Consider the following 12373-nt stretch of genomic DNA (forward strand, 5'->3'; position numbering starts at 1 on the left):
GTTTCCATTTTATTTGGAGTCTGTTTAGCTGAATTAGGATGAGATGAAAGAAGTAGGTAGTTTCTTTTATCCCGTGTAAACTGGAACCAACCAAACCCCCAGGTAGACACACACTATCTGGCAATCAGCTCTGGTGTGGGGTCCTTTGGAAAGAATCTTAAGGGCAGAAAGCCAAGGCCGGGGCATCCACACTTCACATGGCTGACCACTGCCTGGCCTAGGGAGTAACCCCTCGGGGTGCAAGATTCACAGTCTTATAGATAAATTAGATATGCGATGCCCTTCTTGTTTATTTCTTTAAACCGCAGTTCTCTGAAGGTGAAATTCATGACAGTTTCCTACTACACCTGCCACTTTTTATTAATAAATCAACACGGAAGCACACAGTAATAATAAACTAAGCACTAGAAAGGCACAGAAAGGAAACAAACGAAAGTTTGGTAAAATATTCGGCCTCACAAGAAATTTAAATTTTAACACAATTATATCTTTATCATTCTCACCTGTCATGCTGTCAAATATTTTTAACAATGATAAGCCATGCTAGAAAAGGATCAGGCACACATTTTTTTCTCATACACTACTGGTCTCAGTACATCCACCTAAGAATGCAATGTGGCAGTATGTTTCAAGGGACTTAATGATGTTCACCATCACTGTGCCGACAATTCCACCTTGAAAACTGGATACTTAGGGGAAAAAAACTAACAGTGAAGAGCTATGTGCATAGATGATCCACAGAGGATTATTCATGGGAACAACTTACATGTACTACAGAAAGCTAATCTCTAACAAAATCTGTGGGGTTCTGCTCCTACTTAGAAGGCAGAAACTGCAAGAGAATGTCTGTCCCACCCTAAATCATAACTTCCTTGAGTCTATCAGAGACCTGAAGTTGCAAGGCAAACAAATCAACTGAATTCTAAAGAATGAAAAGCCCCACCTATGTGTCCGAACACACGAACATGTTCACCTTGAAAGCACAGGCAGAAGAGGTGGTTATCTTACAAGCAGGCAAGTGCAAAGCAGCTGAAACTTATACTAATTCTTTAAGGCCAAGTGTGGGCTCACATGACAGTTCAACGCACCTGAGAGCCCCTTACGTGAAATAGCCTTCACTCATTCACAAACATTTCCACAGGCTTCTGCTGGGTGCTCACAACAAAGACAGGGAGCGGAGCGGGAGAAAAAGAGAGCTTTCCTCAGTGGGTCACAGGAACTCCTGCTAACTTCCCAGACCTCTCACTCACAGGAAACAAAAGCCTGAAGCCACTGGAGAAGAGGTAAGAAATATTCCTATTCGCAGGTCCAAAGAAAAGATCTATTACTTCTGAGGGAGAAATAGAAAAAAAGAAACTCCTTCCTCTGGGAAAAGGACAGGAAGCCTTCAGAGTCTGGTACCCATGCAAAGCTGTTTTTGGGTGAAGCAGAGCAAACTCTCTCCTACCCGAGACCTCCACAGATACAGAGCAAGACCCGACTACTACTGGAGCTGGACCAAGAAAACGAAGGACTTCCCTTCCCCCACCATGAGCTGAGAGCTCACTGCTGGGAGAAGAGCAAAAGTGTAGAGAGAGATGTCCCTGGATGTGCAGATGGGCAGGGACTACTGAAGCTGAGGGAGCTGAGGCAGGAGCCTAAAAAACACCTGCCCACCCTCCAGGTGGAGGAATTTGAAATCTGGGATGCACTGGTGGTAACTGTAGCAACAGAAAAACCCAAACCCAGCTCACCTGATGAACTCAATCTCCCATACTGAGCCATACAAACAAACAAAGTGCCCATTTCCACTACTGTTTTATACAAATTGCCTCACTTTCAATAAAAAACTACAAGACGCATAGAAAAGCAAAAAAAAAAAAAAAAGGAATTAAACCAATGTCAACAGAAAAAGCAATAAATTATGGTCCCCATTATGCAGGCATTAGAAATAATACTTAGGGACTTACCTGGTGGTGCAGTGGTTAAGAATCTGCCTGCCAATGCAAGAGACACGGGTTCAAGCCCTGGTCCAGGAAGATCCCACATGCCGCAGAACGACTAAGCCCATGAGCCACAACTACTGAGCCTGTGCTCTAGAGCCCGCGAGACACAACTACTGTGCCCATGTGCCACAACTATGGAAGCCCGTGCACCTAGAGCCTGTGCTGCACAACAAGAGAAGCCACCACAATGAGAAGCCCGCGCACCGCAATGAAGTGTAGCCCCCGCTTGCCACAACTAGAGAAAGCCTGTGCGCAGCAACGAAGACCCAATGCAGCCCAAAATAAATAAATTTATTTTTTAAAAAAAGAAAGAATACTTAGAATATAGAAATACTCCCATGATGTGGTCGTTGCCTTAGGAAAAAAGTTCAGACAGATATCTCCTCAAATTCACGTAAACTAATATACAGAAGAAATTCCTGGAAGCAGTATACCAATAATAGTGCTTGTACTCAGAGGGATGAGACTATCTTTTTTTTTTAATGTGCTTTTCTTTCTATTTTTATATTCCAGATTTAATGCATGGTTGTCACAAATTTTATACAATAATAATAATCTTTCTCTAATAAAAACATGTATAACTGTAAATATTTTTCATAATATTTGGTTGTCTAAAAGGAGCTTAAAGTGCTTGGCTACCAGAAAGGTTACAAATACCAGACTGTTCAGCGAAAAAGAGACCACAAACCAGTGGCCAAAATGTTTAATTCACCTGCAACTGAAAGGCTGGACAAAACAAAATACCACAAAACATGATTCCTAATCATTTAAGTAATGGTAAAGTTGCAACGGTCAACATTATCTGTTTAGCATTTACTAAGTGGTATGAACACTACATATACTAGCTAATTTAATACTCATAAATTCATGAAGTACCAATATGGTTCTTATTTACAGATAAGAAAACTGATGTCTAAACTTTGAATATACTTCAAGCATCAGCAGGTATCAAACCCATTAATATTAAGTAACTAATGATTATCATGACTGTAAAAATAGCTGTCATCTACTAATCACCTGCTATATTCTAGACTCTGTCCTAAGTGTTCTATTAATAGCTATGGTTTCAAAATAACTTTTAAACGGAGGCTCAGAGAGTGTAATGAACTAGCCCCAAATCATGCAGCTAGTAAGGCAAGGTGCCCAGAATCAAAGAGAGATCTGTCATGTTTCAAAGTGCAGACTCAACCCCTGTGCTTTACACACATGACATTAAAGGTCCTGGAATCAGAACATTCTGCCAAGTTCCTTCCTGTAACATAACTTGAAATATTTTATAGGGTATACTTGATTTTTACCAGGGCTTTGGATTCCGATTTGGTAAATCTTCCTTGGTTGCTGGTTTGACTCATTCCTATCCAGACCAGGACAGCCCCCTGACCTTGCAGGGAGGGATTTCTCTCTGCTTCTTATAGACTACCAACAAAGCCCATGTGTTTATCGCTAATCAACCTGCTTCCAGGCCTCCAGCATTTCCATCATAGGCTTTAGCTTTCCCTGGAAATAAAGGCAGTTTTTCACTTTTGTTGTTGTTGTTGTTATAAGAACATTTAACATGATATCTGCCGTTTTAACAAATTGTTAAGTGTACAATACGGTGTTGGTAACTACAGACACAAAGTTGTACAGCAGATCTCTAGACTTATTCATCTTGCATGACTGCAACTTCATACCCGTTGAATAAAAACTTCCCATTTCTCCTTACTCCCAGCTCCTGGATCCCACTATTCTACTCTATTTTAGATACCTCATATGTATTAGTCAGGGCTCTCCAGAGAAACAGAACCATTAGGAAATATATAAGGAGAGATGATAGATAGATAGACAGAGATTTATTATAGGAATTGACTCACACAATTATGGAGGTTGAGAAGTATCACAATTTGCAATCTGTAAAACCAAGGAAGCCAATGGTATAAATCAGTCCAGTTCCAAAGGTCTGAGAACCAGGAGGCTGTTAGTAAAAGTCATGGAGTCCAAAGGCCCGGGAACCAGGAGTTCTGACAGCCAAGGGCAGGAAAATATGGATGTCCCAGCTCAAGAAAACAGTGAATTCAACCCTCCTTTGTCTCTTTGTTCTATTCAGGCCCTCAAAGGATTGGCTGGTGCCCACCGACATTGGTGAGGGTGGATGTCTTTACTCAGCTTAATAAATCAAATGCTAATCTCTTCCCAAAACAACCCTCGTGGACACAGCCAGAAACAGTATTTTACCAACTATCTGGGCAACGCTTAGCCCAGTCAAGTTGACATAAATTAATCATAACATCATATAAGTCGAATCATGCAGTATTTGTCTTTCTGTGACTGGCTCATGTAACTTCTCATAATGTCCTCCAGGTTCACTTTTTCTATAACCTACTGCAGAATATATATACACACATCTTCTTTATCCATTCATCCATTAATGGACATTCTGGTTATTCCTACATATTGCCTATTGTAAATAATGCTGCAGTGAATATGGAACTGCAGATAACTCTTCAAGATCCTGCTTTCAATTCTTTTGGATAAACACCCAGAAACAGGATTGCTGGATCATATGGTAGTTCTATTTTTAATTTTCTGAGGAACCATCATACTGTTTTTCATAGCAATTGCACCATTTTGCATTCCACCAGCAGCATGCAAGTGTTTCAGTTTCTCCACATCCTCTCTAACACTTATATTTTTTTTGTTTTTATAATAGCCATCCCAACAGATATGAGTTGATACCTCACTGTTGCTTTGATTTGCATTTCCCTCATGATTAGTTATGTTGAGAATCTTTATATCTGTTGGCCATTTGTATTTTCTCTTTGGAAAAATGTGTATTCAAGTCCTTTGCCCATTTATTAATCAGGTTATTTATTTTTTGCTATTGAGCTGTAGGAGTTCCTTATATATTATAGATATTAACCCCTTACCAGCTATATGGTTTGCAAGTATTTTCTCCCATTCCATAGGCTGCCTTTTCACTGTGTTATTTGTTGCTATGCAGAAGCTTTTTAATTCGATGTAGTCCCACTTGTTTATTTTTGCTTTTGTTGCCTGAGCTTTTGGTGTCATATCCAAGAAATCATTGCCAACACCAGTGTCATGAAACTATTTCCTTCACTTCTCCATCTGCTTCTTCGTTTCTAAAATAATGCTTCTCTTTTTCCTGTTGTTATACCTTTACTGTAAAGGAGAGAGTGGCAATAAATGTGTGTATTCAATCTGTCTTGCTCTGATGAAAGTTCTAAAGTTTGTTTTGAATTTCACATATATCTGAATTTACAGAGAAGTCAGACTAGTACACATTGGTTGCATGATGTTAGTGAAAAATAATAAAAAGAGCTACTATTGTTGAGGACTACTATATGCCAAGTACTATCTTAAGAAATTTGCATTCACGATCTTATTTAGGTTCTCAGATAACCCTCAGAGATTCATACAATTATTATCCCCATTTTACTGATAAGGAAACTGGGGTTTAGAGGTTAAACATTTATCCAGTATTTTTAACTGTATAATCTTTTTTGTTTTAACATCTTTATTGGAGTATAATTGCTTTACAATGTTGTGTTAGTTTCTGCTTTCTAACAAAGTGAATCAGCTGTACGTATACATATATCCCCATATCCCCTCCCTCTTGCATCTCCCTCCATCCCACCTTCCCTATGCCACCCCTCTAGGTGGTCACAAAGCACCGAGCTGATCTCCCTGTGCTATGCGGCTGCTTCCCACAAGCCATGGGTTTTACATTTGGTAGTGTATATATGTCCATGTCAATCTCTCACTTTGTCCCAGCTTACCATTTCCCCTCCCCATGTCCTCAACTGCATTCTCGAGTAGGTCTCCTTCTTTATTCCCGTCTTGCCCCTAGGTTCTTCATGACTTTTTTTTTTAGATTCCATATATATGTGTTAGCATACGGTATTTGTTTTCTCTTTCTAACTTACTTCACTCTGTATGACAGACTCTAGGTCCATCCACCTCATTACAAATAACCTAAATTCATTTCTTTTTATGGTCGAGTAATACTCCACTGCATATATGTGCCACATCTTCTTTATCCATTCATCTGTCGATGGACACTTAGGTTGCTTCCATGTCCTGGCTATTGTAAATAGAGCTGCAATGAACATTTTGGTACATGACTCTTTTGGAATTATGGTTTTCTCAGGGTATATGTCCAGTAGTGGGATTCCTGGGTCATATGGTAGTTCTATTTTTAGTTTTTTAAGGAACCTCCATACTATTCTCCATAGTGGCTGTATCAATTTACATTCCCACCAACAGTGCAAGAGGGTTCCCTTTTATCCAAACCCTCTCCAGCATTTATTGTTTGTAGATTTTTGATGATGGCCATTCTGACCAGTGTGAGATGATATCTCATTGTAGTTTTGATTTGCATTTCTCTAATGATTAATGATGTTGAGCATTCCTTCATGTGTTTGTTGGCAATCTGTACATCATCTTTGGAGAAATATCTATTTAGGTCTTCTGCCCATTTTTGGATTGGGTTGTTTTTTTGATATTGAGCTGCATGAGCTGCTTGTAAATTTTGCAGATTAACCCTTTGTCATTTGCTTCATTTGCAAATATTTTCTCCCATTCTGAGGGCTGTCTTTTTGTCTTGTGTACGGTTTCCTTTGTTGTGCAAAAGCTTTGAAGTTTCATTAGGTCCCATTTGTTTATTTTTGTTTCTATTTCCATTTCTCTAGGAGGTGGGTCAAAAAGGATCTTGCTGTGATTTATGTCACGGAGTGTTCTGCCTATGTTTTCCTCTAAGAGTTTGATAGTGTCTGGCCTTACATTTAGGCCTTTAATCCATTTTGAGGTTATTTTTGTGTATGGTGTTAGGGAGTGTTCTAATTTCATTCTTTTAAACGTAGCTGTCCAGTTTTCCCAGCACCACTTATTGAAGAGACAGTCTTTTCTCCATTGTATATTCTTGCCTCCTTTATCAAAGATAAGGTGACCAGATGTGCGTGGGTTTATTCTGGGCTTTCTATCCTGTTCCATTGATCTATATTTCTGTTTTTGTGCCAGTACCATACTGTCTTGATTACTGAAGTTTGGAGTATAGTCTGAAGTCAGGGAGCCTGATTCCTCCAGCTCCATTTTTCTTTCTCAAGATTGCTTTGGCTATTCGGGGTCTTTTGCATTTCCATATGAATTGTGAAATTTTTTGTTCTAGTTCTGTGAAAAATGCCAGTGGTAGTTTGATAGGGATTGCATTGAATCTGTAGATTGCTTTGGGTAGTAGATTCATTTTCACAATGTTGATTCTTCCAACCCAAGAACATGGTATATCTCTACATCTGTTCACATCATCTTTAATTTTCTTCATCAGTGTCTTATAATTTTCTGCATACAGGTCTTTTGTCTCCTTAGGTAGGTTTATTCCTAGATATTTTATTCTTTTTGTTGCAATGGTAAATGGGAGTGTTTTCTTAATTTCACTTTCAGGTTTTTCATCATTAGTGTATAGGAATGCTACAGATTTCTGTGCATTAATTTTGTATCCTGCTACTTTCCCAAATTCATTGATTAGCCCTAGTAGTTTTCTGGTAGCATCTTTAGGATTCTCTATGTATACTATCATGTCATCTGCAAACAGTAACAGCTTTACTTCTTCTTTTTCAATTTGGATTCCTTTTATTTCTTTTTCTTCTCTGATTGCTGTGGCTAAAACTTCCAAAACTATGTTGACTAATAGTGGTGAGAGTGGGCAACCTTGTCTTGTTCCTGATCTTAGTGGAAATGGTTTTAGTTTTTCAACATTGAGGACGATGTTGGCTGTCGGCTTGTCATATATGACCTCTATTATGTTGAGGAAACTTCCCTCTATGCCTACTTTCTGGAGGGTTTCTATCATAAATTGGTGTTGAATTTTGTCGAAAGCTTTCTCTGCATCTATTGAGATGATCATATGGTTTTCCTCCTTCAGTTTGTTAATATGGTGTATCACATTGATTGATTTGCATATATTGAAAAATCCTTGCATTCCTGAGATAAACCCTACTTGATCATGGTGTATGATCCTTTTAATGTGCTGTTGCATTCTGTTTGCTAGTATTTTGTTGAGGATTTTTGCATCTATGTTCATCAGTGATATTGGCCTGTAGTTTTCTTTCTTTGTGACATCTTTGTCTGGTTTTGGTATCAGGGTGATGCTGGCCTCGTAGAATAGGTTTGGGAGTGTTCCTCCCTCTGCTATATTTTGGAAGAGTTTGAGAACGATACGTGTTAGCTCTTCTCTAAATGTTTGACAGAATTCACCTGTGAGGCCATCTGGTCCTGGGCTTTTGTTTGTTGGAAGATTTTTAATCACAGTTTCAATTTCAGTGTTTGTGATTGGTCTGTTCATATTTTCTCTTTCTTCCTGGTTCAGTCTCAGAAGGTTGTGCATTTCTAAGAATTTGTCCATTTCTTCCAGGTTGTCCATTTTATTGGCATAGAGTTGCCTGTTAGTAATCGCTCATGATCCTTTGTATTTCTGCAGTGTCAGTTGTTACTTCTCCTTTTTCATTTCTAATTCTATTGATTTGAGTTTTCTCCCTTTTTTTCTTGATGATTCTGTCTAATGCTTTATCAATTTTATTTATCTTCTCAAAGAATGAGCTTTTAGTTTTATTGATCTTTGCTATCATTTCCTTTATTTCTTTTTCACTTTTTTCTGATCTGATCTTTATGATTTCTTTCCTTCTGCTAACTTTGGGGATTTTTTGTTCTTCTTTCTCTAATTACTTTAGGTGTAAGGTTAGGTTGTTTATTTGAGATGTTTCTTGTTTCTTAAGGTAGGATTGTATTGCTATAAACTTCCCTCTTAGAACTGCTTTTGTTGCATCCCATAGGTTTTGGGTCGTCATGTTTTGTCATTTCTTTCTAGGCATTTTTTTTTTTTTTTTTTTTTTTTTTTTGCGGTACGCGGGCCTCTCACTGTTGTGGTCTCTCCCGTTGCGGAGCACAGGCTCCGGACGCGCAGTCTCAGCGGCCATGGCTCACGGGCCCAGCCGCTCCACGGCATGTGGGATCCTCCCGGACCGGGGCACGAACCCATGTCCCCTGCATCGGCAGGCGGACTCTCAACCACTGCGCCACCAGGGAAGCCCTCTAGGCATTTTTTAATTTCCTCTTTCATTTCTTCAATGATCTCTTGGTTATTAAATAGTGTATTGTTTAGCCTCCATGTGCTTGCATTTTTTTTTACAGATTTTCTCCTGTAATTGATATCTAGTCTCATAGCGTTGTGGTCAGAAAAGATACTTGATACGATTTCAATTTTCTTAAATTTACCAAGGCTTGATTTGTGACCCAAGATATGATCTATCCTGGAGAATGTTCCACGAGTACATGAGAAGAATGTGTATTCTGTTGTTTTTGGATGGAATGTCCTATAAATATCAGTTAAGTCCCTCTTGTTTCATGTATCATTTATAGCTTGTGTTTTCTTATTTATTTTCATTTTGGATGATCTGTCCATTGGTGAAAGTGGGGTGTTAAAGTCCCCTACTATGATTGTGTTACTGTCGATTTCCCGTTTTATGGCTATTCGTATTGGCCTCATGTATTGAGATGCTCCAATGTTGGGTGCATAAATGTTTACAATTGTTATATCTTCTTCTTGGATTGATCCCTTGATCATTATTTAGTGTCCTTCTTTGTCTCTTGTAATAGTCTTCATTTTAAAGCCTATTTTTCCTGATCTGAGAATTGCTAGTCTAGCTTTGTTTTGATTTCCATTTGCATGGAATATCTTTTTCCATCCCCTCACTTTCAGTCTGTATGTGTCCCTAGGTCTGAAGTGGGTCTCTTGTAGACAGCATATATATGGGTCTTGTTTCTGTATCCATTCAGCCAGTCTATGTCTTTTGGTTGGAGCATTTAATCCATTTACATTTAAGGTAATTATTAATATGTATGTTCCTATTACCATTTTCTTAATTGTTTTGGGTTTGTTATTGTAGGTCTTTTCCTTCTCTTGTGTTTCCTGCCTAGAGAAGTTCCTTTAGCATTTGTTGTAAAGCTGGTTTGGTGGTGCTGATTTCTCTTAGCTTTTGCTTGTCTGTAAAGGTTTTAATTTCTCTGTCAAATCTGAATGAGATCCTTGATGGGTAGAGTGATCTTGGTTGTAGATTTTTCTCCATCATCGCTTTAAATATGTCCTGTCACACCCTTCTGGCTTGCAGACTTTCTGCTGAAAGATCAGCTGTTTACCTTATGGGGATTCCCTTGTATGTTATTTGTTGTTTTTCCCTTGCTGCTTTTAATATTTTTTCTTTGTATTTAAGTTTTGATAGTTCGATTAATATGTGTCTTGGCATGTTTCTCATTGGATATATCCTGTATGGGACTCTCTGTGCTTCCTGGACTTGATTAACTATTTCCTTTCCTATATTAGGGAAGTTTTCAACTATAATCTCTTCAAACATTTATTCAGTCCCTTTCTTTTTCTCTTCTTCTTCTGGGACCCCTATAATTCGAATGTTGGTGTGTTTAATGTTGTGCCAGAGGTCCCTGAGACTGTCCTCAATTCTTTACATTCTTTTTTCTTTATTCTGCTCTGCTGTAGTTATTTCCACTATTTTATCTTCCAGGTCACTTATCAGTTCTTCCTCAGTTATTCTGCTATTGATTTCTTCTAGAGAATTTTTAATTTCATTTATTGTGTTGTTCATGATTGTTTGTTTGCTCTTTAGTTCTTCTAGGTCCTTATTAAACATTTCTTGTATTTTCCCCATTCTATTTCCAAGATTTTGTAACATCTTTACTATCATTATTCTGAATAATTTTTCAGGTAGACTGCCTATTTCCTCTTCATTTATTAGGTCTGGTGGGTTTTTGCCTTGCTCCTTCATCTGCTGTGTGTTTCTCTGTCTTCTCATTTTGCTTAACTTACTGTGTTTTGGGTCTCCATTTCGCAGGCTGCACGTTCATAGTTCCCATTCTTTTTGGTGTTTTTCCCCCCAGTGGCTAAGGTTCCTTCAGTGGGCTGTCTAGGCTTCCTGGTGGAGGGGAGTAGTGCCTGTGTTCTGGTGGATGAGGCTGGATCTTGTCTTTCTGGTGGGCAGGTCCACGTCTGTTGGTGTGTTGGGGTGTCTGTGATTACTATGATTTTAGGCAGCCTCTCTGCTAATGTATGGGGTTATGTTCCTGTTTTGCTAGTTGTTTGGCATAGGGTATCCAGCACTATAGCTTGCTGGTCATTGAGTGGAGCTGGGTCTTGGCGTTGAGATGGAGATCTCTGGGAGGTTTTTGCCGTTTGATATTACGTGGAGCTCGGAAGTCTCTGCTGGACCAGTGTCCTGAACCTGATTCTCCCACCTCAGAGGCACAGCCCTGACACCTGGGTGGAGCACCAAGAGCCTGTCATCCACACGGCTCAGAATAAAAGGGAGAAAAAAGAAACAAAGTAGATAGAATAAAATGAAGTGAAATAAGATAAAATAAAGTTATTAAAATGAAAAATAATTATTAAAAAATTTTAATAGAAAAAAGAAAGAAAGAAAGAAGAGAGCAACCAAAGCAAAAAACAAATCCACCAATGATAGCTAGCTAAAAACTATTCTAAAAAACAAAAAAGAAGAAAGAAAAACGGACAGACAGAACCCTAGGACAAATGGTAAAAGCAAGGTTATACAGAGAAAATCACACACAGAAGCATACACATACACTCACAAAAAGAGAAAAAGGGGAAAAAATATATATATATCGTTGCTCCCACAGTCCACCTCCTCAATTTGGGATGATTCGTTGTCTGTTCAGGTATTCCACAGATGCAGGGTACATCAAGTTGATTGTGGAGATTTAATCCGCTGCTCCTGAGGCTGCTGGGAGAGATTTCCCTTTCTCTTCTTTGTTCGCACAGCTCCAGGGGTTCAGCTTTGGATTTGGAACCGCCTCTACGTGTAGGTCACCTGAGGGCGTCTGTTTCCGCTCAGACAGCATGGGGTTAAAGGAGCAGCTGATTCAGGGACTCTGGCTCACTCAGGAGCCGGGGAGGGAGGGGCACAATGCGGGGCGAGCCTGGGGCGGCAGAGGCCGGCATGACATTGCACCAGCCTGAAGCACGCCATGTGTTCTCCTGGGGAAGTTGTCCCTGGATCCCGGGACCCTGGCAGTGGCAGGCTGAACAGGCTCCCAGGAGGGGAGGTGTGGAGAGTGACCTGTGCTTGCACACAGGCTTCTTGGTGGTGGCAGCAGCGGCCTTAGCGTCTCTTGCCCATCTCTGGAGTCCGCGCTTCTAGCCGCGGCTCACGCCCATCTCTGGACCACCTTTAAGTGGCGCTTTTAATCCCCTCTCCTTGCGCACCAGGAAACAAAGAGGCAAGAAAAAGTCTCGTCTCTTCGACAGCTCCAGCCTTTTTCCCGGACTCCCTCCCGGCTAGCCGTGGCGCACTAACCCCTTCAGGCTGTCT

This window comes from Monodon monoceros, unplaced genomic scaffold, assembly GCF_005190385.1.
Source record: "Monodon monoceros isolate NGI ecotype Baffin Bay Population unplaced genomic scaffold, NGI_Narwhal_1 Super_Scaffold_1, whole genome shotgun sequence".
NCBI lineage: Eukaryota > Metazoa > Chordata > Mammalia > Artiodactyla > Monodontidae > Monodon > Monodon monoceros.